The following is a 27782-nucleotide window of genomic DNA, read 5'->3' on the forward strand; positions in this document are numbered from 1 at the left end:
TCCTTCACCGAGAGAAACATCTACGTATTGTTAAAGTAGACATGCTGTGAATTCTGACACAGTCTTTTAAGATGATTGCTAAAATTATATTTTTCTTGAAATGATTACTAAAAGTCATGACAGAATGTGGATCACGGGTAGATTTTTCTTCTGCATATATTTATGAGCTTATTCTCCTAAAAAAGAGGAATAAACATTCTTGTGACATTTAAAAAAAGAACAACTACAACAGCAAAACTACCTCTCTTCTAAATGTCCAATGATATGAATTGTGGCGATCTTGAGAATTTGGGAAGGGCTAAGTTCCTTATTTTGGCTAAGAATGCTCCAGATCATTGTCAGTAGAAGGAAGATGGCTCCCTTCCAACTTGGGATATTTTATTCTAAGATGCTGGATTTTAAGCCCAACTTAGCCAGTGTTCATCTTGGCTTCAATAATGACGTGTCAACTGGAGATCACTTTGCACTCTCAAAGCTTTGATATCAAATGAAGGAGTTTGAGCTTGTCTCTCACAGGTGATTTCTTCTTCTGTTTTCTAATGATACCAAACTCTGGGATTTTAATATAGATGAGGCAAAAACACCTGAATTGTTAATAAATTGAAAAAATAAGTTAAAAAAAAAATATTTTGAGGCACTTATGGTGGTGAAATATGGTGTGATGCCCTTTGATTTTATCAATATGTTATTCAACCACCTAATATCTCTATGAGGAATTTGGTATTGCATCCTTTTTTTTTCACAGCATGCTTACAAACAGGTCTTACAAACAGACAGAGGTTGACAGGAGCTTTCCTTCCCTTTTATAAGCTGAGGCAAATGCCATGACACTGTATGGGCACACATGCTCATGTTCCTGTGCATGGTTTTACCTTAAACCCCAATTTTAATGCAAATGTGCTAAAAATAAACACACCTTTATTAGTCATAGCAAGGACATGAATAGAAACTATGGCTAGTGGTGTTGTATGTCTGGTTGTTACAGATGGAGCAGATGGAAGTAACAATAAGTTACCCAGTGAAAACCAAAACTTCTTTGTCAGAAAATCTCAGTGAAAACAAACAAACAAACACCAACAACAGTGGAAAAGAAAAATGAGAGTGCTTGGGAAGTGAAATAACCATATATGTGTGTCTTTTGACACTTCATTTTTATATGACCCAAGGCTGACAGATCCAGAGTATAAGTATCACTTTTCTTATGAAAGCTGGTCTGCAGAAAATGATATCCTACCCCAAGGAAAACATGTACGTAGTTGAAAAGGAGTGTAGTGTATGACTTGGCCCCACAGTACAATAAAGTTTGGTGCTACACAAAGCTCCAGGTGGTTTTAATTTCAAACTGAATTTCTAATCTTCTTTTCCAGACTCTCAGAGCAACAGAGAAGAATCTTATGGTTTTATCGTTACTACTGCAATAATCAAAATTGCTCCCTTTCTCTAGTACTGGGCAGTGCACCCAGTTGGGATCGAACAACTGTGTCAGAAATATATTCTGTCATGAGGAAATGGAGATTTTCTAACCCTCTGGAGGCACTTGGACTTCTAACTTTCAGGTAAGGGAAAATTAGCTTAGTAGGAAATTAACAAGAAGCAGAATGATTATTATGTGCTGCTGATTATTTCAGTGTTTCACCTATGCTCAACAAAGTATGCTACTTCCTTTAACTGTTTGTTTTTGGTTCTATCCCCCTTGTACTGCAACTCCTGTGATGTCCTTAAGTTGAATACACCAGCCCTGTGTTCTTGGCTGAGAAGGTTTCCTATTTTTCAGAATAATGAGAAGAGTATTTCATTCTGTACAGCAGGTTCAGTCAGTTTCTGGTAGCAGGTGATCAATCAAATTCTTAGCACTTGCATAGCATTCCATATCTTCAAACTACTGTGCAGACATGAACTCAGGGGAGATATGGAAGACTGAACTATGCTTCCAGTTAGAGATTATGTGCAAGTATGTGCAGGCTCACCAGTAGCCCATCTTTCTGAAGCAGAATTTTGAAAATTTGAGCAACTTCTGGGTGATTTCTTATCTTTTGCACAACTTCTTACACTGGGAGCTGATTTTCAGGAATGTTTGAGATGGTTTAACCTATGAAGGAATGGCAGATATCAGGGCCTCAGCAGTTATACTTCCTCTAAAACCTTAGTACATATTTTCTGCTAAGTATTCTACCTGTGAAAGCATTAACCTTATGGATGAAATGACTGAGAAATTTGATCTATCAAGTACTTGTCTGGATAAGCATGAGACTGCATCGGCTTTCCAATACCAGTTCCATATTTTACACGTGACCTTTAGAAATAAGATACTTCACCTAGAGCTTTACTTGAGGAGAAAGAACTGTATTTACTCAGCCCCACGATATTCAACAATAGCTGTTTTAAAATACAGAGCAATTTCCTAAGAATTCCTGTGTCTCATGTTTATATCTCAAGTATTAGGAGTTTCACATGTTTGCATATATGTATTTCTGATGGTTAGTGGGAGTGATGGAAGCAAATATTCTGAAAGATGGAGCATATTATTGGCATTTTATTTACCGTTAATAAATGATTAGAATATATGAAAGACTCAATGAAGAAAGGAGTATACAGGCAGCATGTTTTCTTTCACACTCAAGTAACAAGAGAGTTTCTCAGAGCAATTTCAGTTCAGACCTTATGTCAAATTTCGATTCTGTTTATGAGTGACATTTCTGGAAATGAGGAGCTTGACTGTTCCTTGAAGATGCAGCTCTGTGTCAGAGTGTGATGCAGAATATTAGCTCTTGCCAGGTGCTTCTCAGGGTATTTGAGTTATCTATCACAAAGCTTGCTTCTCAGTGTGAAGTGAATGCCGTGTACATGCTGTTTATTCTTGCAGACATTGCTGGGATGGAAAGACAAGATGATGTCATCTTGCTGTGTGTGGCTGGTGCCTCCAGTGATGCCAAAGGGCTATTTATTAAGATCTTACTTGGTTTGTCTCTACAGTTTCTTTCTCAACAAAGACAACACCAATCTATTTTCTTTACTGTGAAAAGGAGTTCTGGATCACAGTACAAATCTTTAAAAAAAATTTTGTCCTCCACATATTCCATATTTTACAGGTACATGAACAAGTGGGAAGCTAACATTCTGAAAGAGAGGGATTACATTTCATTTAAGATTTCTAATTTCAAAGATGTCTAGGTCTCATGATTTCACTACTGAGAGACATGTAAATGCAGATTGAAAGAGTGGCCTAAAGGAGTGAAGTACTTTCTGTACAAAAAAGTTTTCTGAGGTTTCTTCTCATTGTTATCTTTTCCTCAGATTTCAGTCATATTGAAAAGTAAAATAGCATTGAGTACAATCCAACTTCCCTTCACTATTACCTTCACTGACTTTTGGAGTGTAGGCTCCATAACTGAGCTGTTTTTGAAGGTTCATTCATCTCTATCCTGCATTATGCTTGGCTCTGACAATTCATCAACTCAGTTCCTGACTTCTATCATCAACAAAACAGCTCTCTGATTACTTGTGATTACTGAGACACAGCTGAAAGGTCCATGTTTGTATAAAACATGAGCAGAATATAAAAGAAATACTTTTTATGAATTCATGCCTATTGTAAGGACTTGTGTTACCATCTCTATTTTATCCTAGGTAAGTAAAATAAATTGGGCATATGTTTTGTTAACATAATTCAACTGTGCAGGAGCAGCTGCACCAAATCAGAACAAATGTCAGTCTAGTGCATCCTGTCCAACAACAGACGTCTAGGGAAGGCAACAAAAATAGGTTAATCATAATGATGTTGCCTTACTCTCCCAACTTCCAGTAATCTACAGCTCAGAGAGGTTTTTTAGAGTTAATAGCCCTCTTATATTTTTATTTTCTTTTTTTCTTAATAAAAATAAATTTAGTGTTTACAACTGAACTTAAAAGGCATTCTGTAGCAAGGAGATCCACACTTGAGCTCTATACTGTAAACTGTGACACATACAAATTATACCATATTGTAAGGAGCATCATAAAAGATCAAGATGTTCCAATCACTCAGAATATTGTTTCATTTTTAGGAATTTCACTTTGCAGTATCCAACACAAAAGCTGAATTTCTGCAAGAATATGCTACCTATATATGCTATATATGGTTTAGGGAAGGTACACAAAATCACTAATCTTTTGCAAATCTTAGGCTGGGGACCCTAATTTACCATTCTTCTCACAGCAGAGAAGAATCATCTGTCCCAGTGATTCAGCCCAAGCTCATATTTGCAAGGATAAAAAAAATCAAATCACTGGAGATGCTAACTCATTGTATGAGTTACAAGGCAGCATTGAAGTGCTTAGGGAAAGCTATCATGACCCATCAAAGTAAGCCCTGCTGTCCTGCAGGGAACTCTCTTTGCAACTTTCTGAAACTTCTAAATTGTCCACAATGTACACAATGTACAGTTAAATGTACAGTTTAATAGATGTTTCTTGTTCTCTTCTGCTTTTGCACTTCAGCTTTTCAAGCACATATGAGGGCAGCCAAATGATACCACAGCCGTTTATTCTGTGGAAAGGAAGAACATTCAAAAATTGGAAACTCAATCATTGTACATTTCACAGATATATTTAGTAGCAGTCTTGAGTCCAGTACTTGGAGCAAAGACATTGATTCTTAAAGCCCCAGAAGCCAACACTTTAAAAAATAATAATAATTTTAAAAGATTGTTTCTTTAATCAATAAATACAGGATGAGACGGCTGTCAAGGAAAAGTGAAAAATAGGATTTTATACTTCTAATTTTACTTCTAATTTCAGGGACAGGTGATTGAAGGGATTGCCTGAAAAATATATATTGCTTTTTCCTAAGACAAAAGGTATAAGGATGGTCCCTCCACCATTGATTATTGGTTCCCTCTGAGTTTTACTATAGCCTTCACCTACTGGGCTTGGCAAAAAAGCCAAATTTTAGTGAAATTTGGTCTAGTCTAGTATTAAATGGGGAGGTTGGTGGCCCTGCATGTGGCAAGGGGTTGGAGATTCATGATTCTTGAGGTCCCTTCCAACCCGGCCATTCTGTGATTCTGTGAAATTAGAGCTTTCTCTGACCATGCCTACTCTTCATGGCAGACTGGGGCAATGACACCAGAATACTTGTTTATTCAAAGAATTTTCTTCATAACTGAGAGACACCAAAAGCAGTGTTAGAAATGCTGCCTCATATGGTGTATTGCTAGCCAATATTCTGTGTATGTATAGAGCAATCATACTTGCAAATTTTTGTCAGGTTATTTTGATTTCAAATTATCTAAAATGAAAACCAAAATGAATTCACTAACCCAAATAGCAGAAATTAGGCTCTTTCGTGCTTCTCCATAGACAGAAATAATATGCTCATAGTTATAGTATCCCTCAGCTTTTGACTTTCAAAACATTACTGTTGCTTTTCACATTATTTAGCAGAATTTCTGTGGAGCTATAGAGGTTAAGATATATACGAATTTATGTGAAACTCACTTTCTAAACAGTAATTATAATAAAATGGGATAGCTTGAAACTAGACTGTTCATAAACCTTTGAAAGCCAAATTGATTTTAGACACATTGAGTCAGATTGCCACTGTTTTAATAAAAATAGAATTAGAACCCTGCAAGTCTGCAACTGAATATTCAGTAGTTATCAAACAGATGCAGCTAAAGCATATCTGACCTGTCCACAACTTATTTGATTAAAAGGGTCCTAACTGTCTATCAACGTGGAGGACAACTGTGGGTTTATGCAAACAAATAAAGTTAGAAAAAACAACAATCTATAATAAATTTTATGCTTTGCTTTATACATGTTCTAGAGCTGCAGAATTTTGTGGTGTGGATGGCTCATGAAAGACCATTTCATTCTTTATAGAAGTCCTCAAATGGTAGAAAATGCAGTAAAATGACAGTTCAGTTTATCTGACAAATATCTTCGAGCATGGGGTTATTTGAGACATTGCAATAAAAAAAATGAAATGCACATCTATTTCTCATTTACAATCAAGTCACTGGCAAATGCCAAAATCTCAAGACAATATCACAAATCCACAGGATACCTCAGCAGCACTTAGTTTTCTGTTTGAATCTGATTTAGCTGAAAGGTACAGCCAGACAAGATGCTCCCTACTGGCTATCTGTATGAAAATAATAAAAGACTGGATGCTGCTCTTTTTTCTAAAGCAAATTGTAGTCTGTTCTCATCCAGCTCAATATTCAGCTTTTTCAGAAACCATCATAAAATCTCTTGGGAAACCTAACAATTTTAAACTATTCAGAAGTTACAAAATGGATGGCTGTCAATCACTGGCATCATGCAGGGGTAAAAGAACAAAACAGCAAAAGGTTAGTTGAGGTTAAATATCAAAGGAAATCAGTTTAATAATTTAAGGAGTATCCAGATTTCAAGACAAGATATGAAGGGGAAATTTGAAGTCCCTCATAACATGAACTGTTGTGGACTAGACCTGACAACCATTGTTTACACATTGTTTTTTTCTTCAATAGTGTCCTTGAGAATATAAATGTGGGACAAACTTAGGAGTCACAGTCCCAGTTGTGGAATATCCATTACCTGAATGTATGACAAACATTTAATTATTCAAAAGAAGACAGGTACAGTTTGTGTTGCAATTCAGGAAAATGAATGAGGATCACAGTAGTTCTATCCACTTAATTATTTATTGACCAATAGCTGGTTTGTTGAGCAGGAAAAAATAGAAGAAAGGGAATGGAAGGGAAAGGAAGGGGAAGAACACAGCTAGAAGTAATTGGAAACCTGAATGAAAATGGGCAGTTTCAATCACATTTAAAATCTGTGCAATGAAAAAAATCAAACATTTTTAAGTGTTTTATTTTAAGTTGCGATTTTATTTTATTTTAAGTTGCGATTTTTTCTTGCTAAATTTTTGGATACAATCTTAAAACAGCCAGGGAGAGGGGTGCCCAAATCTCTGCTCTCACAAACAGTTGTCAAAGGTCACACATCAAGAACCTGATAGTCATGGTTCAAATTCTTTCCAAAACTGATCAGATATACACACTTGAGATCAGCTCTTACTCCTTATTAGCCCAAAAGGTTGTAGTATTGACTCTGTTGTGATATGGTCATCTCATCTCGAGTTCTCATTGTGTATATAAAACTTACATATTCTTTATAGCAAGCCTTGGAAATCACCTATGCCCCAGTATGTAAACAATGACCATGTTTTGTTAGACCTAAAGTGATTTCTCACCGTGAATTACAGAGCCATCTGTTGAATGAGACCACCAAGAGCTGGGTCCTGCATTTTGGTCACAACAACCCCAGGCAGTGCTACGGGCTTGGAGCAAAGTGGCTGGAAGACTGTGTAGAAGAAAGGGATCTAGGGGTGTTGATAGATGGCTAAACACAAATCAGCAGTGTAGGCACACTAGCTTGTATCAGAAATAGTGTAGTCAACAGGAGCAGGGAAGTGTATAATACTTGCAAAGTGGGCTAATTTGGGAGAAACATGATAATTTATTTATAAAGTACTCTGTCTGTCCCCATCAAGGCCCTCCCAGCATCATATAAGTTTATTAACTGTACTATAAACATCATCAAATATGTACCATAACAGAAAAATATAATATTAAAATCTTAAATGAGCCACATTGTTAACAGGGAGTTTGAAAGTATTAAAGGTGGTAACAGCACATAAAGTCAGTCATCTCAAGTAGGTCTTACTCTTAGCCATTTGTTCTCTAAATGTCCACTTTTGTTAGATGAAATGTTAATTTGATGATCAAATCATACATAGGTCTGTTTATTATTTTACTTCAGTCTGTTTTATTAAATTTAAAAGCTCAACTTTTGAGCTGCAAGGGCCATTATACTTCAGAGCACTTTACCTTTACAATTTCTTTTCTTGTGATAGCAATCAGGAAGTCAGTGCTGCAGATGTGGTACTGCCTCTTGTGTTTTACTTCTGATTTATTTTTCTAGTGGATATAGAGTTTACAAAAGGTGCTGGATAAAAAGCTGGGAGAAGACCAGTCTGTTTCTCTGCTGAGCATATAAAACAGCAATATTGATGGCCCCCTTACGCCTTCTGCCATAAGTGACAGTTCTGATTTCAAAGGAATTCCTCCAGGGCAAATTGACAACATAATCTGTGGTCTTTATTCATCATTTTTATGTATGGCATGGACTGACAAATCAGTGAGACACTGGACTGCAGCGCATGAAAGAGTCTAATGGCTGTATTTGTTCAGAAACTGAGGGATACATTACTTCTTGTGGGGCAGATACTTCCCCTTAGAGAACTGAACTGCAGCCCAGTAGCTCTTTTAAACAATATCTAATTGACTGTGGTGCATCTGAAGACATATCTGCCCCTTTGGCAGAGATGATCACTCTTACAGTTCTGATGAGAGAAAGGTTTGTATGAACATTCCCAGTTTGCTTCAGAAGACAGAAGAGACTCTTGGGATTGTAATGGACAAATTTAAAATACTGATAAATAGTTAAGCATGTTAAGCATAACAGATATGCAGATGAACACATCTGTTCTTTTCCTCATAAAAGCAGGACCATAGCAGAATGCTTAAGTGTGAAGCAACTTAGGCAACTTTTTTGTTCTCGGAATTCTCTATTAGCATCAAAAGGGCAGCATATCAAAATCCAGAAATTGTTTTTGCTTCTTTTTTTTCTTTTCTGAAATAAATCAGCTTTTGAATATTAAAAGGAACACTGTATTCTTTGTCTTTTTCTGTTATAAGAGAAACTTTTAACAGGCAGTTTTGATCAGTCAAGATTACATCAACATTTCTTTCTTTTTATGTAAAAAAAAAAAATAATAATTGAGTGGCTATACTATCTGTCCTCCTTTCCCTGTTTTTATCATTGTTGCCACAGCATCTTTTCTTCTTTTATCAGTTACAGTTACAGTTTCATCAAAAAATCTTTATTAGGACACAGTCATACTGATTTCAACCAGATTGTTTTTGAGAATGCAGCTTATTTTAAATACTCGTTGAACATTTCCTGCCAGGATTTGTTGAGGGTATAGCTTCCGATGAGCACTGATTATTTTCCCATCAGAGAAGCATTTTTCACAGACTTGGAGACCTTCTGAGGGAATGCCTTGGTTTTTTTACTAAATTTTCTTTCAGGAGAACTAAAGTGAAAAACTGCTTTCTACTTCCAAATTACTTCTGTTTAAAAATATTTAAAATTTTGTTATGTTATGAACCAGGAGCACTGACACTGGAACAATTTTTCTAACATGAAGCCTCATTGTACTGAAATTTTCAAGTTTTCATGCTGTTACTCAAAACAAATGTTTTCAAGTGATTGTTAAGTGTTTCCATTGCACAGAAATTTCCTATTACAGCTAAAAACAGCAAGGGAAGACCCACAATTCCCTTCATATTTCAATAAGTATAAAGGAAATTATAACACTTGATAATTCACACTAAAAAAAAGGCATTTGAAGATCAGTGTTCCAGGGTGCTGGGTTTATGATTTTCTTGTATGGTACTATAGCAGTCAATCCAATTAAGCGATCTACTACCTATTTCGTGACTCTTGCTACAGAGAAGGAAATGAATTGATTTTTTCTATTCCATTTGGAGAAAAAACCTGTTTTTCTAGCATTTCGCAGCAGTAAGAGCTCAAGAGAGTGCAGTGCATAAATAGTGCCTTGGTACCTCTTAGTAATATCTATTTGTTTTGCTTTAGTTTTCCAGATAAAGATATTCGCAGAACAGCGGTCCAGCAAATAGAAATCTGTCAAATGATGAATTGTTAGAATACCTCCCACAGCTGGTTCAGGTAAGAAAGAAATTTTTAGCCAACGATATCTTCTGTCCAGATCAATAAGTTCATTAAACACTTTTGGTTCTTTCAGTTTGATACATTATAAGAGCAATAAGTAAAAAAGTCTGATCAGCTGATGAAATGTTTGAATTAGCAGGACTGATATATAGACATTCTCACTTGAGAGAATGCAATTGTTTTGGTAATGTCATTGATCTTTTCCATGTGCCACAAAGTGATATTTCTAAAGGAAAGAAAAAAGAGAAAAAAAGAAAGAAGAAAAAGCATCTGTACAAGACAAATGCTGCTATGACTGCCAGGCCAGGGCCTGGGCTATGTTGTGGTCAAAAAGAGGTTTCTTTGCAATGAGTCACATTTTTCTAATGTCACATATATGGCGAAAATCATTGACAGCACACAGTAACTACAGCAAGTTGGTTATACAATAGTTCCTTCACAAATGTATGCTACTTTTCACTGGAAACTAATAAACTAATGTTTTACGTGTTACGGGCCCATTGCTTGCAAAAAAATGACTTTGTGCTTGAATCAGTTCTGTTGTGCACTTGAGGAGGAGCTAGCCAATTTGTAAGTCTTATCCACTTACTTTGTAACTACAACCACATGGTTTTCTTATAGTTCTTCATTTCAGAGTTCCTCAGGGTTTTATTTGTGCTGTTTTTTTTTTAATATGTTTATATTTATATGCACACATATCCATGCACATATGCATATATGTATATAGATACGTAAGTTCACATGAATGCACATATGTATGTAGTCCTTTACTGTAAAGCAGTGGAAGCATCACACCTTTAAAACATTCAGCACATTTGACTGCTTATGGGAGATTTCACCTTTCACAACTCCTGTTTCACAAATAAACTTTTGGATAGAATTTATTTTCCAAATGAGAATGGTAAAAATTTAAATATAGCAAAGGCTGTATATTTGCGTGTATATTTATGTGTCCGAAATCCAGATGCTATCCTCTGATCTTGCAGGGGATAGTACATACCTGTGTCCTGAAGTTTCATTTCTGGGACATTCTCCGTAGGTTGGATTGTTTCATTCAAACTAACCACTGGGATACTATCCTTTCCAATTACTTTTATTTTATGTAAATAAAAGATAACAAGAACCAGCATTCAGGTGATTGTTCTTATTATTTGTTAAGGTGCTCAAGTTTGAGTGGAGTCTGGAAGGCCCTCTGGTGAAACTCCTGCTGAACCGTTCTCTTCAGAGCATCCAAATAGCCCATCAACTTTATTGGTAAGACTATTTTTTTATTATTAATATATCCATTTTCCATTACAGTGAATATTACCCATCACTTAATGAGTGACAAACTCTGTTTTTGTTTAAAATAAACAGAAGTTTTTTTCACTCTCTCATCATTATCCTTTCAGTAGTGAATGCAAGTAAAAGTCCTGCTTATCTCTGCCTTCATCCTGTTCCTAGAGAAAAAATTAAAGGTCAGCTCTCTTAGTTAAGGAACCATTTGTATTTTTTTTCCTTATCTGGTTTGAACCAAAAGTAGTCTTACTCAGAACTTGCAAGATGTCTGAGCAGCATTGAGTTACTGATAAAAGGTCCTGTTTTTGAGATTTCTCTGACCTCTTCTGAAGATTTCAGACTCCTCATGTCTATCCAAGTAAGTCTCCTGAAGCATCTACAAATCATTCTAACTTGTGATAGCAGTCTTTCCATTCCTTTTAGTGGTCATGAAGATGTAACATTTCTGATAGTAACTGCCATTCATTGTCTATGTATACAATGAAGGGATATCTGTAATCATATTATTTGCATGCAGTGATTACAGTTTGCTATGCCATCACTTCAACGCTCTCTGAAAAGGAATGTGTCTTCTGTCATCTGTACTGCCCTGTGATCTGAAAATCTAGCTTTTTTTGTTGTTGTTTTTTTGCATGTTTAGTAATGATGGATGAAATGAACTTTCATTTACAGTTCAACTGGTTCAGATCTCTGAAAGCAAAAGCTTTCCTCCCTGCAAAGCAAAGACAACGGCTTAAATGTAATCATTTTGTTGATGAAGTGTGGGGTCAGAGAGAACATAGATCATAATTTTATACCTGTTAGGTAGTGAGGACAAAACAGAATTTGGACTGTGTTCATTTCACTGAAATAAATAGGATAATAATAATATGCCTAATCAGTGTATTTGTTAAATAAAGAGGAACTACATTTAGCATGTGTAAACTTCTTCCACTTTACTTTGCAACATAGACCTGTGTAGATCCTTCCTTTTTCTTTTTTTTCCTAATTTTGTTTGACTTCTCTGATGGTATAGCCTTGGGAAATACATAGAAGAAATTGTATCTTGAGCAATAGATAACCTTATCTGGCACCATATAATTTAACGTGGTAAAGAACTTATATTTTATATATATCTTAACCATAGAATCACAAATGGCTTGGGTTGGAAGGAACCTGAAGGATCATCAAGCTCCAACCCCCCTGCTACAGTCAGGGCCACAAACCTCCCCATTTAATACTAGACCAGGCTGCCCAGGGCCCCATCCAATCTGGCTTTGAACATTTCCAGGAACAGAGCATTCACAACCTGTATGGGCAGCCTGTTCCAGCACCTCACCTCTCTCTTGGTAAAGAACTTTTCCCTGATATCCAATCTAAATCTTCTTCAACTTAAAACCATTTCTCCTTGTCCTGTTATTATCTACCCTTTCAAAGAGTTGGCTCTCCTCTTGTTTATAGGCTCCCTTTAAGTATTGGAAGGCTACAATAAGGTCACCCTGCAGCCTTAATATATAACATTACTGAACATACTTATATATAGTAGAATATTTCTGAATGTTCATTGTATTCTCTGCCTTTCAGCTGGTAGCACATGTTGATGTCATCCAACCCTGGGTTATTTTACAAGCACTTTTTATCCCTGTGTGCATCAGGAAGTAGAGATATCATCAGCTACTGTGTGTCTATTAAATATTTTGATTATCCTCTTATGCCTTGGTTGCAGATGGAAACTACTAATTTACTAAATATCTTTCTGGAGTATGGATACTTTCCTTAACAATTTTTCCAAATTAAATTAATTTGCTATTTATCCCCAAATAAACAAGCATAAAGAAGGTATATTTTACCTGAAATGTAAATGTTAGTTTCTTAGAGGGGCAGCTTTTGATTAAATGTTAAAATTAGTTTATGTTAATGTGTATAGATATATAAATATAAATATAAATACAAATTTCTATATATATGCATGCACGTATAAATATAATGCATACATAAATATATATAAATATTCAAAAATATATTTTTTTATTTTCTGGATTTTCAGTACCTTATCTAGCAGACATTCCTGGCACAAATGTGATGAATTAATTAATTCATTCGTTCATTTAAAATGGGGGCAGGGTTTTTTATTAACAAGTATTTACCTAGTGCCTGGACAGAAATCTGCAGGACCACTGTCATGTTTTCCCATGTAGTAGGTGTGTTTCTGGAATAAGAAATCAATACATACCAATAGATGATGTGCTTTTGAGAACAAATTCTCTTAATGCCCTTTTCTTAGAGTATGGGAAAGCCTGGGTGAGTGGAGCAAAGTGAGAATATACAATAATACTGAAATAGCAGCAACCACTTCTACAGTAGCCATCCTTGAAAGTATAGTAGTATAATAGTAGTATAAGTATGTGCACCCAGAATACACAGAGCAGTCATTAGTTTTAGGAGGAGAGATGTCTTCTCAAGGCATGCCTGCTTGGCTGGCTACTCTCAAAAACTGGTAATTTTTAAAAAGTCTGACTGGCCTCGAGTGTTTAATATATATGTTAAGCTGCACAAAGTGATCATGAAAATATCCAGTCATACCTCTTTTATTTAGCTTTTTGTTTAACATTTCAATATGAATTGAAGAGTTTAAATATAGCACACCCCTATAGTGTTCATCAGACTCCACACTTTTCTTTATCTACTTGCTCCACCACCATGTTCTCCAGAAATAAGCTGTTCTCCACCAAGCATTTAAATTTCTGCGATTATTAATATTTCTGTTCTAGAACTTTTAGATCCAATTTCCCAAGTAATAGATTCTATTTAGAAAGTTTAGCAGTAATTTCACAGTTTATACGAATAAAGGCTTTCATTTGCTCTGCAAACTGGATTTGTCTTTAAAAAAGCAATGGAAAACAGAGTTCTGTCCAGTTATCTCTAAAGAGATTTTCAAAAGAAGCTCATTAAGTTAATAATATGGACAACATACGTGTGCATGCATGCTCCCAAACCTCTTTTAAGAAATGCAATTAGATAGCGTTTTATTCTCTGAAGCATTCAATTCTGTTTCTTAACAGGATTGGCAAGCAAACCCAGTCTTAGAAGGAAGAATTGGTTAAAACAAACATTAGAAATGATATTATATCAATTTTTAATTGTAATAAATTATATTAACATTCCACTACTAAAAAAAATCAATATATGCACCATGTATCTACCCAAAATAAAACTTGGAACAGAAGATGTAAAATCTAATGTAATTCAGTAAACTAGTGATACATTTTCATAATCACAAAGGAAGTTGAGTTAAACTTCCATGTTTTTCAACAGTATTGTAAACCTAGACAATAGTTACTAGAACTGGTGGTGACTGGCAATGCTAACTCACTTGAATGACAAACATCATTTTAATAGTAGCTCAGTTATTTAAAATTGACACAATTTCCCTGCATACCAGAAATAAGCTGCTGCCTTTAATAATGTACCAGCTCATCACCTTTTTAATAGTGATGTTGGACAGTAAGTAGTTGAAGCTCTTGCCATGAAGCAGTGATAAGTTTATCTGAAGATTTTATTTAAAAAAACAGATAAAAATGGGACAGTGATTGGCAAAGGTGAACTGAATATTCATTTTAAGATTCTTGGGACACATCTTCATGTGTTGTATATCAGGAAAGCTTTGATGAAACCAAGTCTTTGATTGTACCAGCTGTGGATTTGTCCTATTAATTTTGATATTTAGAGCAAGTAGGTCATTTGATCTTTCACCCTTTTTTTTTTTTTCCTTACTGTGCATTACTTTTCTTCTCTCTAGCTTTTCATAAACTTAGGCCATTTGTGTCTCAGTAGTCCTTTTGAGTGCACCCCCCTTCACCAGGAGACTAAAAGTTACCCATGCATACAGTGCCAGCACAGGACTGTGTACTACTTAAATCCCATTTCAGTTTTATCGCAAGGTAAGTTCCTCATGTACATGAGACATAGGGAACATTTACCCTTCTCAGCTACCTTCTAGAAATTTACTCTGATTCTGGTCTTTTCATAGCTCAATTTGTAGGATAGGAGAAAGCTGGAGTGAATTTTCCTGTTCCCTGCAGCTAAATTGAGTAGGAAAGCTTTCTTAAAGCTTTCTTCTAGCAAAGCAGAAGAGCTGCTTGAGGGGAAAGAAACCTGCTGAGACCCTTCAGGACATTTTATCTGCTGTAAGTCTCCATTTATTTCCTTGCTACCACATTTCGCAGACAGTTTCTGTCAGCTTTCGTCCTCGAGTTTTAATTGACCCCTCTGTCTCTGGCAACCTGCCGATACATTTCCCATTTGCTTGGAGCATTTTTTGCATCCAGCTAGTTCCATAGGTGGCAGCTGCAATGTACAATTGAAACAGCTGGCTGGGGCAGCAGGTGGCTAGGAATATGTCTCACAGATGGTTGCCTTTCACAGAAGGATTGAATAATGGGGAGAAGGGTAGTGTCCTTTAAGATTGGTGGCAGCTGCTTGAAGGTGGTGCTACAAAAAGGTTTTCATTTTTGGGAAGGAGTATGAGCATGTGTAAATTTTGGCAGATCATGAGCATTTTATATGCTTAGCTCAAGAAACCAAAAAGATAAGTGAAACCTTTGTTGAAGGCAAAATGTTCTTTTGCAACTTGCTCTTTCAAAGTTCCCTTTAAATTGCAGAAAAGCCTTATAGATCTTTTTTTTAAAAATTTATAACATTTTTCAACTACATTCAGTCTGATAACCAAGAGAAAGGGAGTTGTCTTTTATTTTGCAACTACAATATCTCATAAATAATGTGAGTTAACTCTTGATGAAATCCAGCACACTAAAAGCAAAGTGAATTAGACTATTGATTTCAAGAATAGAGCATCATATTTTATTTGTATCTCATTTGCTACATGAAAAGAGCAGTAGGAAGCAAAAACAACATAAGAAGTGAAAAAGACATCATTAAATTCTCTACCATTGAGAGGTTTGTCTTTCAATACTGTGTCTTCCAGAATTGTTTCTACTTAGGTTAATTCAGAGCTCCATGCTTTGAATTTCAGGATTATTACTTCATATTTTCTGAAAGGGAATGTATTTTTTTGCTGTTAAAACTGGTCTACATTAACTGTATTTTACTTGAAGACTTCAAAAGAAGGAATATACTAAACAGACACTCATCTGTCCAACACCCTTAATTACCTGAATTCTAAACAGGCTGCCATGCTCCAGCTCTTCCCACAATATGATATCTCTCTATAATAGTCAGAGACTGTCAAGTCTGCTAATTATTAATGAACTTCCTAAATAACAGTGTAGAGAAAGCTGAAAAGCCTAACCCAATTAAATGACATTAACTTAAATCCACAATCATCAATTTTCTTTTGTGTTTATTTCATTCTCCTTACTGATCTGAATCAAAAGAACACTTAATCACATATGTATCTTGAAACCTGTGAGCAGCCAGTCCTAGCATATGTTTGATTGGTTCTTTTGCTACTCTGCATTAAAATTTGAGTTCAGTTCTGGAGTTGCTCACTCCTATAACCCTCTGAGGTAAGGCGTCGTTCATCCAAGTAATAATTATAAGGTTAATCTGAATTAGGAGTACTTGATATGATCATAATTGTGTTTTGGACTGCAAAGAACCTAAAATGTAGAGTAGACTAATATCTAGGGATTTTCATTCTGAACTTGTAATGCCTACTTCTGAAACGCCAATAATTTACAGGGTTTCTTTACTGTAGCTACATGTCTGTACTATTTGATACCTCTGGACCATTATTTTTGTGAGATAAGAATTCAACTGTCTACTGTGCTGAGTGTTTCGTTGTTAGCCTAAGTGGAATTTAGATTATTTCCTTGGAAAACAGAAATATAGTTACAGAAGTATATTGTAACTTTCCCTAGCTTGTCTGTGTTGGTCAATACTACTCAATAACACTGGATTAAGGGGCAAGATCAATTGTTTGACCTGTGGTCAGCTAAACCTCATAACTGCTGCCTTCCACTTTGGCTCTACTGACTGCTTTTTCCAGTACAGTAGTGGAGCAATGTTGGAAATAGTTCATATCAGGAACCGCCCCCAAAAGACAGGATGAAGAAACTTGCCCGACATGTGCTCTGCCTCCAACACGGCCTTGCCCACAACACTGCCTTGCCCACATTTGCATGCACATGTGAATCATCTGAGGCAGATACCACTGCCTCTTTTATTCTCTCTCTGTTTGTGGACTATAATATAACCCTCACAGTATTTCTGATGCTAGGGGCTTGAAAAATGACACAGAATTGAGTCTTATCACTGCAGGATAGCACGCACAGCACCAGGGAGACCCAGAGCCCAGAGGCTTTTAGAGTGCAGATGCAGTCTGTATGCTGCAGAGGTTACTGGCCCCACTGTCTATGCCATTTCACCCCAGCTCCAAGAAGTTCTTCATGTATCTCCCTTTTATTCTTGAAAATGTACCTTAATGTTCATCACAGATTGAGATTGACTGAGAGATTCCAAAGGCTAGATGATCTGGTTCCCATGCTGAAAATGATACTTTCAGGCAGAGTTAAAGGCAGGTTGGCAAGTGTTCTTGCATCTTAGGAAGACTATGTAAATTTGCTGTCTACATTATTCCACATACACAAGAGAAAAGTCTGAATACATAAATAACTCTTCCTAGTTTGTGATGCTTTCCGCTGACTTTAGCAGCCTTTTAGTCAGGCAATTTATCTCTGGAAGTGAGTGTGACAACATTTTTCTAGAACTAAGTTCACTTTTATAATGTAAAGGGTTTTGCACACATAGTATTTATTTGCAAAGACCAAAGAAGTTGCAGGTGCTGTGATTTCTCTTTATATATTGAAATCCTAATTAAAAGAATAAACATTTTTTCACTTCTAAATTTCTAACAAGAAGGAAATAAAAACTAAGTTCCAAATAATTAAAAAACAAATTGCAAACATAATTGTGAAGGTGAACAAAGAACCTGAACATAGCATTTTGGTATTTTAAATACAAAGACAAAGTTAGTTTTAACCACTCTGTTAAAAATTACAACTTTTAAAGAAAGGAACCAAATAAACATAGTTTTAATTAAGCAATTAAAACTATGACTTCTTTGATAATTTAATGAATATGATATAATCTTGTGAATTCTTAAAAAAAGAACATAGCTCTGCATGGATCTTGTTTTACTGATTTAACATTGTTAGTAGAACAGATTTGTTGAATGTTTAGAAATGGAGAAATACTATGTGTTTTTCCAAAGTGAATGAAAGTGTGAAAAAAGAAGAGGTAAGGCATCTTTGTGACCGTGTAGCAAGGTGAGAATGGAGTGAAATATGGCCGTTCCTGTCATTGATTACATTTGTACAGGCAAGCATTTGGATGCAGCTAAATTAGTAATTGAACATAGAGATAATTGTTCCCACTTTTAGAACAAAGGAAATTCTAAATGCCAAAAATCGTATTTGAAGAGAATTAACACTGCTAAGTTCAATATAAAAAACCCTGCAAGGGCTGAAGTTATCAGTGTGTGTTACTGTAATGATAAAATACAATACTATATTCGTGGACAAGTAAACAGAATTGGACTTGAAAACATAAACTAAAAAATGTGAGAGCACTCTGAAAAAAAAATATATATATATTGAGCAATTGGTCTTAACACTATTAGCTGCTTCATGATTTATAAGGTAGCACTAAGGAAAATGTTTTTTGGTACATTGTTTTTCAAAACACTGCTAGTCTGGTTTATTTCATTTTCACTCTTTTTACATTTAAAAATATTTATGCTAGCAAATCCGTTTTTTCAGTTAAAGAAAAACTCCGTATTAGGTTAAAGTCATATCTATCATAACCACCTTTCCAAGAATGTAACTGAGCATGAAATACTCAATAGGGTGTTGTCTGTTGGGTATTTTCTGTGGAGTGGATTAAATGTGCCATTTTGGTGATCTGTTACTATGTCTCTGATGCATGGATGTGATGGACTAAATGACTAGCTTGTGGGGTGGAACAGAGCTGAAAGCTCCCATCCTCCAGCTGTTCTGGCACAGGAGAAAGATGTCCTCTGCATAGGCCATAGGGGTGCATTTGACTGAGGAAGTGGAGCTGGTGTTGCTGCGACGGGGATTCAGAGCAGGGCTCTGCGCAGCTGTCATGCTGGGCTTTAATCTGCTCCTCTCATCTTTCTTCCATAAAAAATGTTTTATTGTTGCTTCCTTCAAAAATAAAACAGTCAAAATCTTGCCTGACGGATACCTTATATCTCTCTGCTTGTCCCAGAGGAACATTTGGGAAGTAAATCAAAGTAGTAATAAATCAGGAAAGCTTTTGAGAAAACATTCATTTAGTCCTGTCACTTCAAATGGATAATTTGCAGCCATGAATTTGATTGATGTGGATGATTTGGTTTGTGTTTTTATACTGTGAAAGACTGCTGGAAGGAGATGACTGAACATAATCTATACAGTTCTGTCGTTCCACTGAAATATTCTCTATGTATTCATTGAGCTAGGCCAATAAATGAAGAACGACCAGCTTAATAATCTGAAATGTAAAAATAATAACAGTAGCTGCAATGTAAACATGACTCAGAATTTCTAGATCAGGCCATAATGATTGTGGAGAGTTAAGTCCTCTGTTGGAAAGCAAACAGCATGGCAAATCTGCAGTTCTCAGCTGAGCAGCAGCAGTTGTGTTTGACCAGTGAAATGTTGCACTCAGCAGCTGAGAGCAGCAGCCCTACAGTTGAGAATGATCCTTCAGCAGAATGCTTCTCTGCTACATAGTCGTGGTCATACCAAGCAAGTTCTGATTGATGGAAACTATTTCATTATGATCCCCTGTGTTTAAAGATTTCTTTCTATAAAGGGCAATTATTGCAAAGTTAATCTGCTGATGTTTCAAAGTTGCATCATAAGATGTGAAAAAAACTTTGCTATGTTATATGTCTTTTACTCACTTGGGCTCAGCAAGCTATTGTGTTTTAACTATAGCTGTTTGAATCAATTATTGGGAAAATTAGCCTTGAGCTACACTAGAGAGTTCTTTTCAATCCATTTTTTCGTTGAATATATTTTACAAAAATTTTACTGCACGAGTTGTATAAATGCAATTCAGACTGTGAGTTTTTTTGATTGATATGTTGGGAGTCCTCATTTATAGTTATCATGTGACTAATCAAAACCTTAGTTTGACAGATCTGAGTTTAGTAAATCACTCCTATTTCTAAACATTTCCAGTAACATCATTAGGGAGAAGTATGAGTAAAAAGAAAAAGGCTAAAACTGGATACAGGTCATTCAGTGCAATGAGTGACTTGGTCATTTTGACATCACAGTCAGCTGTGTGCTTCTGTGGTTAATATTTCTAAGTGAAATTATTCTTCTTCAGAATGAAACCTAGGCCTCAATCATTATGAATCAGACTTTGTTGAATATGTGCCATCAATACATGATTTGACAGAAAATTACTTTGTGACTAATGGGAATTTTTCTAAGAACTTCTGAATGTAAAACCAAATATAATTATTAACATGTTTTATAATAACAACTTCAAAAACTATAATAAAAGGTGATATTCCTACAGAGGTTAGAGTTGAGGATTGATAAAATGCCCTGCACTGACAAGTGTGCAGAACTATTATAATTCAGTATTTTTAGATATTTGCATATGATAAGTATTTAAGGATTATATTCATAAAACTCCTGGTGTTTGAAAATACTTCTTAAGCGTTAATTGCTTTTTGAATGCTTCACCCATGCTAAATGGTATACCACTCTATGACCATAAAGTTGTCATTTGGCAGGAGACCAAATTAGAAATGTCCTTATGGAAGAAAAGACGAACAGTCTGATGAGTTCCATTTGCATTATGTTTTTTTGCTCAAACAATACTGTGAACAGGCTGTCATAACCTTTTAAGCAAGAGAATTTTGCTACAGACCATGTCCTTCTTCATTTCATTTGGTGTTTTCTTGGCAAAGAGTCCACTTGGTTAAAACTGATATTCATTTCAGACTTGAAAGTGATTGGTGGCCTCTAAAGGAATTAAGTTGAATTAAGATTCCCTCCAAATCTATATCCTGTAAAATTCTAACAATTGTTTCAAAGAACTAGAAGAAATCTCAGTCAAAAGAAAGACAACTGGACTGTTTTTTAGCTGTGTCTACCAAATACACAGAACACTATTCAGGAAATTCATGACATTATTTTGTTGACTTAGAAGGAAAATCAGACAACAAGAATTGCGTTTCACCTTTTAAAAGTCATTATTCTTCTATAAATATATTCCAAGATTTGTTATCTCAGTGTTATATAAACAGTGATATTTTTACTAAATAGTTCTTATGTGACTCATGGGTGAAGGATTAATGTAGAATTAGTAAGAAATTTTTCACTGAGATGTTTTTAAGAAAAAATGTTCAGAAAAAATCAACATTTTTTTCACAGAAATATTCAACTGAGATACAAACATGTATATGGTATCAGAAGTATAGAATGAAGCTGAGGAAAATGTCTGGATACTTAACACTAATCATTGGAGATATGAAAGTAGAGACTTATGGATGAGGTAACTCAGTGAGCATCACACTGAGCTGCTTTTATTAGTTTATCTTTTTTTTCCATATGTTCTTTTTAAAAATCTCATCCCAAAGCCACCAGCATTTTTTCAGCTCAACCTCGGTGTGGCGAAAGTCATAAAGTCATATTTTAAGACAGTCCCTAGTATAAGGGTTGTTATAAAAGGTACATCTCCTCCTTTTGGTGGTTGTCTGAATTGCTGATTTCTAAATCATTAAGAGATTGTGGCAGTTTTCTTCAAAACAGACCTTCTTTTCAATTTAGTAATCTATGAAATATCATTTGTATCTCGGTTGTACAGTATGTGAGTGCTGTTCCTTGATGGCAGTTTTTTGAGTGAAAGTCCAATGGAATATGCTGGGAAAAAAAATAAAAAATAAAAAATAAAACAACAACAACAATTAAAACAAACAAACAAACAAACACTGTTATGTGGAAGATGACATTTATAACAGGCTATGGTTTAAATTCCTGGCAGTATGTATATGGGAAATTATTTGATTGGAAATTTGATCAAAGCTTCAGTGCTGGTATAGCTTTGTTTTTCATTTCACTTTCTTTCAAAGAGTTAATACAAATCATCTGCATTTGAAATTTTCAAAGGTGAATATGAACTTGTTTCTAGCTGTTTCTATTCAGCTCAGGATTTTAGTAAACCATGGCAAAACGACATGCTGGGTGTTGGTTTCATCAGAAAAAAAGAGGACTTCTGCTGTTTTTTCTTCCCTTATAAGAACCTAGATATACTGTAGTGAACGAGCAAGTGAAAAAAACAATTTTGTTAGTAAACCTGTGAATAGTAAAGTCCTTCTCATTAAGGAGAGAGGGAAAGAGGTAATATAACACAGTAAATAAAACTTTCTAGTCAGTTGAATAAAGAAGCAATAATGTGTACACAAGTGGATGATCTTTTCAAATCAGCATCCCTCACACACTAATATATTTCCCTTCTTTACTCATCCGATAAATGTCCTGGAGAGTTCAAATCCTTAGAGATAAAAGGTGATTCTAAGTATTTTTGGTAAAAACAACAAAGGAGCCTTCAACCATCTCTCTCAATAAAATCCTGTTTTATGCTTCTTATTCTTCAATTTTCTAGTTTGTGAAGCAGGGCTTATATCCAAGCAGATTTAAAAGCAAACAAACAAAAACAACTGGCTTTGTCTTACATAAATGCTCAGATTTTCATGTTCAGCTTCCTCCAGCAATTGTTCACAGTCTGTCATCCAGTGAAATTAAAATAACAGCTCCCCAAGGCTGCCTCCTGTTCCAGTGCTTTCTCAAATGTACGCCTGCCTGTTTATTTACAGATTTGCATACACTGGTGTATATGTTCTCATGCAAGCAATCTTTATCACCTAATCTGTGGTGTTTCATATTTAGAAACCGAATGCTTTCTTCAAGATTCACTAGGAAGTGAATAAAGGATGTAGTGTGAAAAGCAACATGCTTCTGACAATCGGAAAAGTTCTAACTGGGGTTTCCCTCTACCCTGATGTGCACACATTCCTGTCTCTCCTACTTCGAGACCCAATTCTTCTCCAAGACTCAGAAGTTGGGGAATTCTTCGTTAGCCTGAGATCAGAGGGAGTTGCTACAGTGTTACTGATGGAACTAGATTTGAAATGAAGAAGAAACAGGAAAATGATAAAAAGAAGTTTGGTAGTTGTTGAGGGAGCCAGGAAGGAGAGACAAAGCAAAATATCTGTCTAGGATGTAAGATGCAGGAAAGTGATAAAAAGGGAGCAGAGATGAAGTAGTGCATTAAGTAGTACATTTCTACTGTGTTCTCTAAGAAAAAGAATTTGTTTCTCCCAGCTGTGAAGATTAGATTCAGATGAAGACTTCAGAAGACTGGCAGACCTAGAACCATTTCCATACAAAAAGAAAAGAAGTATCATTCCCAAGTATAACCTGTGGTGTTTCTGTCCCCTTCCTGTGTAGTGTAATATTAATGTGATTACGTATATTGCTGTCTGCTCCTCTGGAGACCCTACATATGTAACCATTCTTCTACTTCAGTCCATGTTATTAATTCTAGAAATGAGCAGACATCGATTTCCTTTCAAAGGTGCCACTGGAGTGTTATATTTAATCATTTCACACTGATCCTGACTTTTATACAACGGTCCTTTTTTAAGTACCAGGAAGACTGTAGCCCAAATGGTTCTAAGTATATATGCAGCTGTTCATTCATGTACAGGTGGTTTTTTTGTGTTTTTTTGTTTGTTTGTTTGTTTATGTGTGTGTGGTTTTTTGTGTTTTTGTTTGTTTGTTTGTTTGTTTGTTTGTTTTTAATAGTTCTTATTACACTGTATCTGTGCAAGAGAATGTTGTCTAAGCCCTGTCCTGGGCAAAATCCAAGTCTTTTCTGTTATGTACCCAAAGATAGTTTTGGCTGATGTGTTTTAGACCATGTAAAGAATGATATGGATTCCCTGTTCATACACTAAAAGCAATCTATATCACATACATTTGAAAATATTTGCTGTTCCTATGACATGACAGAGTTGTATGGTTCAAGTGCAGCTCTTCACTTCTGTTCATTCCTGTCTCAGGAATTCTCAGCCTACTTCTGAGGTCAAGACCTTTGAACTACTTGGTCCAATATCAGAGCTATCTCTGCTTTGAACATGAGGTCTGACCAAATGCCCTCCTGGCGTTCCTCTCAGTGTCATACATGATTCTGTGAGTTACAAATGAATCCCATAACCGTATTTGCTTATGTATTGATTCAGTTTCCACCTTCCTGTAATTTTTGATCCTTGAGATTCATCATTAGCACCATTTCCCCAGGTCTTTATCTTCCATTTTAAGAATTATTATATGGACCCTTTCACTGGTAATTTTCTGTAGAGTTCCACACAGAAAATGGTTAGAAGATAGTACGATGATGAAAATCAGAGGGTAGGGACAGATGAACAGAAATGGTCAAATACTGTGTTCAAGGCCCCAAGGAATTCCACTGGCCACTTAAACACTCCACCAATAAAATATTAATAGTATCTTCCACTCAGAAGTGTAATGAAGTATGCTTTTACCTCTTCTAGATTCCTTAATTTATAAATAATATCAATTTGTAGCCTCTGATGGATTTTATGTTTTATATTAGAATCACAGCAGAGGTGGGCGCTGCTTTTTGCAACGTCTGATGAAAAGGAATCTGAAGACAAGCTAAACATACCTCAAATTACTTAGTTAAAAATAAATAAATAAATAGAGGGACTGTGTTCAACAGTGTTTAAATGAAGAGTAGCTTCTTATATTTTTATTCATTTGTTTCAGACAGAAATTCTACAAAAATATAATGGAAAATGCAGAAGAAAATAAGAGGAGAAAACCTTTAAGAGAGATTCCCTAAATGTTTTATTTTGCTCACATTGCATACTTGTGTTTAAACTTCTGCAAGTAGAAGAAAATAATTTCATGATTATACTATACAAAAAGCTGTAAGTGACAGCAAATAGTCTTTGGAATAAGAAACCAGTAGTTTTCAATTAGTATTAAATGAGAAAATTTTATGTCAGCTGATATTAAATGGATATAAATGTCTGAATTAGTAAAAAATTTGAATTTGCTGAACTGATATTAATCAAGCTAATAGCTTCAGTGTGGCAGCTGCCATTTTGGCTAATGCAGAAGAAACTGAAGAGGAAATTTCAGAGCAAAGTCCATGGACATGAATAAACTTAAAGAAGAGTCTTTAAGAGTCATAAAAGCTGTAACGCATTATAGTTTTTTAGTTATGGAAGGTCTTGTTTTTACATCACCAAGGGAAATAGGATTCTGTCCTGCAAATAAGATATTGCTATCTGTAATAATTATCCTCTGGGCACCAAGCACAACAGAGATCAGACAGCAACCAAGATTTCAACACTGCTTAGGGCTTGACTTGACTTGACAGTAGCTGATAAAACTCTGCTTACGTTATTTGGCTAATTTCTGCTTTGACCTGTAGCATTTTCTTTGTTGAGTCTGAGCTGTCTTTGTGACTGGTGTTAAAATTTGATGTTTATTCTTCTACTTAACCTTCTTGAAAATACTGTTTTGTGATGTGTGATAATTTCTCTCCGGAGAAGCATTTTTATTAATTAAATTTTTCTTTTTAATATAGGAACTGCTTAGCCAGCTTCTGTATTACTTGAATAACCCACAGATATCATGCATGTGTTTCTGTTGATAGCGCAGTTTGTTGAATTTTATTTAAGCAACCATCATGAAAAATATTCTTGCAGTTGTCAGTGCTTTGTGCTGTGTCTCTCAGAAGTACATTGCTTGGTCATGGTATGAGAATGAAAAGCCAGTTGAATAAGAGCCCGTTTTAATATCAATTTTAGCATTAGTTTAAAGCTTACAGAAGCAAAGTCTTCAGTTGTTGCCCTGCTTTGTTGTCAGATTTTTTTAATAGAAATTTGCAGGAGGTTTAAACTGTAATTTGCCAGGCCCTGGTTGGCTTGCCCAAGTGACACTGCTTTGCTAGTAGAGATAATATGACATAATATTATCCATATTAGTTTTTGTCACACAGACTTTTCCCACTTAGCAGAAAATGATTATAAGGAGAAATGTGAGAGATTTGAGGGTATTTGTGCACAAATTATGGGAGTGAGCATGAGTCTTGTGAGGGAGGGGAGGAAAGTTATGTTTTCTGCCACTGTACAGCTGTACCCTTAAATGGACTGAGCACAAGGGCAGCATCTGATGCAAGAAAGATAATGGTAACAGATGCAGTGAGTTTCAAAGTCTCAGTAGCATTTTTTCTTGAATGGCTGATCTATATTTATTCAGCCAGTGCAGAGGCAGCCTCTGGAGATCATGTTCCACTCTTTACCTGCTCAGGACATATGGAAAAATTTCACCTGCTTACTACAGCAGTACTTCCAGAAATGGGATTGTGACTCTTGGAACTAGAGCTCAACTTTTCATCACAGCAACTAATCTGCATTCTGCTTTTCTCATGAGTGAAAAAAAGCCCAAGGTTGCTATTTTCTCCTAGATGATTGGAAATGCTGGTTATATGAATACCACACAGGGAGGATATGGCAATGTTATTAATCAAAGCTATTTGCCATAGAATTTACCTCTATGACATAAGAGCAGCTTGCAAAGAAACACTGCATTCTCTGGAGAAGGTAAATAATCTCTTGAAAAGGAAAACAAAAGCAAACAAATAAAACATAGAAAATAATTTTGCCACAGTCTCCCAGCAAGTAAAAACAGAAACTCAAAACAGAAAAAAATTATTTTATCTGCCTTAAATTTTAACCTTAAGACTATAGAATGTGCTCTCAACAGAGTCATGTAATATTTCCTTGATAAAAGCTCAAGAAGTAGTGGCTTCTTGGCTGGGGCTCATTAAAAGGGAATTCAGATGATTCAAATATTTATTCAAGTTCAGCCCCTTGGCTGAATATGTTTCAGTAGAGCTAAGATGGGCTTGTAAACCCAGATGAAACTCAGCATCTACAACCCATCAATGAAAGGGCAACAGACTGTCTGAAATGCAAGAAAAATTTCAGCAAGCCTCTGACTAAGCCAACCTAATTTCATATAGGTCTATACCTCCCTTCCCTACTGTGCTTGCCCTCCAGCTCTTCTATTTTCCTTGGTAACTAGGCCAGCTGTTGACTAGGAATATACCCTTGGGCCAATTAAAGAAAGGTTTTCTCTTGCTAATATTTTACAGCAAGTTTTTCCTGAAATATCAGCTTAACTTCAAATTCCCATTTCTCATTTTACAAAGCCAATATTTGGTGGAAATAAAGTGGCAAAATTGAAGAAAGATGAGAGCTGGATCAGTATTTAAAAAAGAAATCTAAAGATATTTATCTAGCCTGCTCTTCTTTCCTACTCTTGCAAAAGAAGCTTGCTATATAGAGGGTGGGTGAGGGGGGGAGGGGAAAAATGCATAGATAGCAAGGAAAGAAGATGAAAAAGAAAAGCAGAGAGAAAGAAACTGACCTAGAAAGAAGGGGCATAGAAAGAAGTAAAGAACAGAAATACTGTTCTTTACAGTGCAAATTCTTGTTCTTTTGTCCTGCCACTGACAGAAATGAGCTGACAAGAAATAGCTTTAATTAAACAAAAACATGGTACATATAGTCTTGTTGGAGGAAGACTGCAGGGTAGCCTTATGCATCAAGAGAACTGCAGTCTGAAGAGATCTCTCCCTTAGCAGAGCCATAATCA

At 35.6% G+C, this 27782-nt stretch overlaps 1 protein-coding gene across 2 annotated transcripts in view; it reads left to right on the forward strand.

Moving 5' to 3' along the window:
• The first annotated feature begins 1373 nt into the window (after nt 1–1373).
• The window catches only part of LOC104912051 (phosphatidylinositol 4-phosphate 3-kinase C2 domain-containing subunit gamma-like), a 51205-nt gene continuing 24796 nt past the window's right edge, over nt 1374–27782 (forward strand). For both annotated transcript variants that reach the window (XM_019616103.1, XM_019616118.1), the window contains exons 1-3: nt 1374–1556; nt 9691–9783; nt 10946–11040. The gene's annotated coding sequence lies outside the window, so the exon portion shown is untranslated. The remainder of the gene's footprint in view (nt 1557–9690; nt 9784–10945; nt 11041–27782) is intronic.

The sequence above is a fragment of the Meleagris gallopavo genome, chromosome 1 (assembly GCF_000146605.3).
Source record: "Meleagris gallopavo isolate NT-WF06-2002-E0010 breed Aviagen turkey brand Nicholas breeding stock chromosome 1, Turkey_5.1, whole genome shotgun sequence".
NCBI classification, from domain to species: Eukaryota; Metazoa; Chordata; class Aves; order Galliformes; family Phasianidae; genus Meleagris; species Meleagris gallopavo.